Source organism: Notamacropus eugenii, chromosome 1, assembly GCF_028372415.1.
Source record: "Notamacropus eugenii isolate mMacEug1 chromosome 1, mMacEug1.pri_v2, whole genome shotgun sequence".
NCBI lineage: Eukaryota > Metazoa > Chordata > Mammalia > Diprotodontia > Macropodidae > Notamacropus > Notamacropus eugenii.
Genome location: NC_092872.1, coordinates 65,026,826 through 65,031,420, shown reverse-complemented (window position 1 = coordinate 65,031,420; position 4,595 = coordinate 65,026,826). Strand labels below are relative to the sequence as shown.

The following is a 4,595-nucleotide window of genomic DNA, read 5'->3' as shown; positions in this document are numbered from 1 at the left end:
ATGTATATAAATATCCATATATGTATATATGTTATCCCCCAGACCAGTTATCATGTAAGCTCATTAAAGTAGAGATTGTTCATTCTTTGCACTTCTATCTTCAGTGCCAGCACAGTGGCTAACATACAGTGGCCCTTAAATACTTTTAAACTGATTGATTAGATACAAAAGTTTATTGTGAATTGTTGTTGGCATATAATTTGGTACTTAATAAATGCTTGTGGATTTATTTATTGATAGATGGACAACTTGAAGACTGGAAAGCCTTAGGGAAATACTACAGAAAAAAATGATAAAAGTTTATTTAAAATAAGAAAGATAAACTAATTTACTTTCTTTTAAAACAATAAATGTTTCCTTAGAAACATCTTTTATAATAAATACAAATAGCAGAGTTGGCTTTGGAACTTATTGACATTTAAGGATTTTTGAATTTCAACACATAGAGTATCATAGCTCATTTCCAGTCTCTCCCTCTAAGTCCCAATTAGTATAATAAATCCATTCATTCTCATTCATTTTTCCTCATATGATGGTAGTTTGTATGCATTTTTTGTATTTTTTTCCAACTTTGAACTATTGCATGAAGTTCTTTCTAGATTTCTTTGTCTTCCTCATGCATGTCCATTTTAATTGCATTATAGTATTCTGTTACATTTGAGTACCACAATTGATTTAACTATTCTTTAATTTTTGAATAATTAGATTACTCCCTTTTGGGACTTTTTAAAAAATTACGTGTAGTGCTGTTATGAAAATCTTTGAACAGAAAACTATTTTATTTGTTTATTTTTCATAAGACTGTCAGGCTATATTTCCAACAATGGAATTATTGGGTCAAAGGATATGATTGTTTTTATAACGTCATTTACGTAATGTCAGATTGCTTTCAGAAAAAATTCTACTTTGCAACTGTCACCAGCAATAAGGGCCTGCCACATCTATTTCCCTATAATCTCCTCCGACACTGCATTCTCTTACTAATTATTTTTACCTATTGAGTGGATGTGAGGTGGTGCATCAAAACGGTTTTTATTTATATGTCTTTGATTATTAGTAAGGTTGATTTTTTTCAAATGATTACTATCATTTTGTTTCTTTTCAAATCACTCATTCCTATCCTTTGTCCATTTATCCATGGTAGATTGGTAGTATGACTTTTAAAATCTTCTTATAAATTTTAGATGTTAAATTTGCATTGGTCATATTTGGAATAAGCATTTTTCCTATCTTTCTCCCTTTCACTGTAATTATAGTTTTTGCTATTCTTAAACAGTTTAAAAAGTATTATAGCTAGAAACACATTTGTTCCCCCAAATTATTTTCAATTGTGGAATTAAAAAAAAACAAACATATCTTCTCTCCACATCCTTAAATGAATCTATAATCTCATCAAATGGATATTGCCTCCAAAGACGTATATTACAACTATTCATACCTACCCATTCGAGAAGGTTTTTTCTTATTCAATTCCCTCCCAAATTGAGCTAAACCCTTCATTACATTTTTTCCTACCTTTTATATAGTTCTTTTTATTGTTAAGTCTCTATGCCTGCTAAATTTTAATGGGGCATATAGTATAAGATATGGATCCAAAATACTTTTTCTGCCAAATTACCAACTGGTTTCCTCCCAAATATTTGTAAAATAATGAATCATTCTCCCATCTTTCATATTTAGTCAATAAACATCTATTAAGTGCCTATTCATTCATTCAGGTAATAAGCACATATTAAGTTCCACAGGGGACACACAAAGAGACCAAAGACAGTCCTCAAGGAACTCATAATCAAAAAACTAGTAATTTTCATACATTTGGTTGTGTTTCTGTTTCTGGTTTTAATATCCATTTCATTCCACTCATCAGCTTCTATATTTTACACACAAGTTAGCTACTCTACAGTATGGTTTATGAAAGACTCCTTTCTTCAGTGTTTCTTCTGTGTGTCCTTCAATATCCTTGCCCATTTGTTTGTCCATATGTAGCAGAGACCATCCACTGAAGTAAATGTTAGGACAGAAATATGCTCTGGCCCCTTTCCAAAGAACAAGTGTCCTCCATGGGCACATACTTTGGTTTTCATGTGTCCACATCACTGGAAGCTGTATTGAAAACAATCAGAGATTGATCTGGAGGACCTGCCCCATCAAAATAATATCAGATCTTTGAAAAGTTCTGCCTTCCTCTCTTGGTGGGCCAATGATCTTTTGAGACACACTCAGGCCAGTTCTTCCTCAGATTTCCAGTACAAAGAAAGGAGGAAATTTCTCTCATTCCCCACCACTTTGCACTCCAGTTGCCATGATAACCCACAGTGAGCACATGGCAAAGGTTAGCATCATGTGTTTGCCTTGACACTGCTGAGAGAGGACATCAAGTTTCTGAATATCTCTTTTATTTGTAATTCTTGCTCTAAGCATAGATCTTTGAACAGTGGTCCTAAGAAGTGAATATTTCTAGCAGCTACTTTATAAATAGGACTGGTTACCAAGGGGGAGGTGCTTCCTGAAACCATGTCCTTCTTGAGAAAGATTATGAGCTGGGCCAGGAGAATGCCAAAACTGAAAAGACTAAGAAAGTGCAAGCCATGCCTAGATGGTCAGATGATCAGCACTTCCTTAGCTACTTAGAAAGTACAGATTTAAGATGAATATGAAATATCTCTTCAACAGTCTTTTCCAACAGGGAAAGTATGTTACTGTAAATGTGATCACTTACTTTTTCCACATTTTGCATAATTTTTAATGAAGGCTGATGTCTCTTCTGTTTGTTGAGCATTTTTGTGTACAACAGAGGAAATAAGTAGCTATCCTGTATAAAGAGTGCCTTTTCTGGAAGGGACTGCATTAGTCCCTTTTAGAGAAAACACTAAATGTGAGTCATGCCTAAGCTTTACTGTAAATATATATTTTCCCCTTAACTCTAGGAGCAAGCCATTATGAGCTGTAAAGTGTGGGAAAAGGTTCGGTTTTAGGGGTTCAGCTCTCCCAACATTTAGTCTGGGTCCACTCAAGTTCTGAGCTGGGCCTCTGTGTGGGAAGAGAACCCCCTCCCCAATTACTCTATATCATATACAAATGTTAAATTTTTTCCAGAGCTTTCCCTGATTTATGTTATTAATTATATATTTAATTATTTATAATAATTAATTATATGATTATATGGCTTTAAAATTATTGTTCATTTATGTATAAGCTTAATTATGTTGACAATCTAATAAGAATTGATACTTTTCATGCCTGATCATGGTGAATAATTTTCTATTCCATTCCTCAGTTTATTTAATATTTTCCCATCTATATTCATTAGAAAAAGTGGTTGATAATTTTTTTAATGTACTTTTTTCCAGCTTTAAAATTAAGTTCATATTTGCTTCACAAAATATATTAGCTAATAGTCTCTGTTCCAAGGTATGAAAATCTATGTGTTCTAAGGCTTATCTGTTATTAGAAAGTTTGAAAGAATTCTTCTGTGATGTCACTTGGATAGATGTTTTGTTCTGCAAGATAATTTGATTATTTGTTTTATTTCTTCCTTCACAATAATCCAGTTCAAATTATTCATTTTCCATTGTTTTGATTTGCTAAGTTTATACTTTGTATACAAAAATTTATTTTTATTTAAAATCTTTGGTCAGAATACAACTATGTGTAGAATTCTATAATAATATTCTTGATTTATTTTGTATTTTTTGTGATCTTTCCAATTCTGTAGGCTGTTTTGCTAATGAACATTTGCTCTCTTTTTGAAAAACTAAATCTGATAAAAATGTGTCAATCTTATTGGACTCTGGGGGAAAAAAGTAACAGCTTTATAAATCAATTGAATTGTTCTTTCTTTTTTTATTCTAATTATTTCTATTCGTTTGTAGGCTCTTTTTTTTTTTTGCTTCCCTTTGAATTATTGCTTTGTTCTTTTTTTAATGCCTTTTGGTGCAAGCTTAATTTATTTATTTCCTCCTTTTCTTTCTTACCAACAAAGGCACCTAGTGATATTAATTTGCCTCTAAGAACTGCTTTGCCTGCATTTTATAGGTTTTGATATATTGTGTTGTTATTTCTCCTGATTTTTAAACATCATTTTAGCTGAATAGTTTTAGGAAATTATTTTAAAGTTTACATATAGTTTTTAGCTTTTGATAAAGTTATCATGTAATTGCATTCATATTGCATAAGAGTCCAAAAATATAGGATATAATTTATGTCTTTTTTGAACTTTAGGGACTTTCTTTTTTTTAATGGAATGCTTCATGAATTTCTATGTCATTCTTGTGTAGGGGCTGTGCTAATCTTCTCTGTATCATTCCAACTTTAGTGTATATGCTGCTAAAGCAAGCACTTTTGGAAGCTTCATAATGACATCAGTGATGCTATGTGTTTGATCTCTATATGATCAATTTTTGTGAGCTTTCTACATAGACTTGAAAAGAATATTTATTCCATACTTTCTCATTAAATTTTCCTCATAATCTATTACTTTCAACTTATCAAGGAATCAGTTCAAATTTATAATTTATTTTTAGTCTTTTTTGTCACATTCTGATAATGGAGTATTTGGGTCCCCATTTATTATTCTTGTTTGTAGATTTATTTTT

At 31.5% G+C, this 4,595-nt stretch overlaps 1 non-coding gene across 1 annotated transcript; it reads right to left on the bottom strand.

Annotated features, from left to right (window-relative positions):
- Nucleotides 1–4,232: 4,232 nt before the first annotated feature.
- LOC140521755 (U6 spliceosomal RNA) lies at nucleotides 4,233–4,335 on the bottom strand. Its single transcript, XR_011973057.1, has one exon. It is a non-coding gene; the product is annotated as a U6 spliceosomal RNA (small nuclear RNA).
- Between the last annotated feature and the right edge of the window lie 260 nt (nucleotides 4,336–4,595).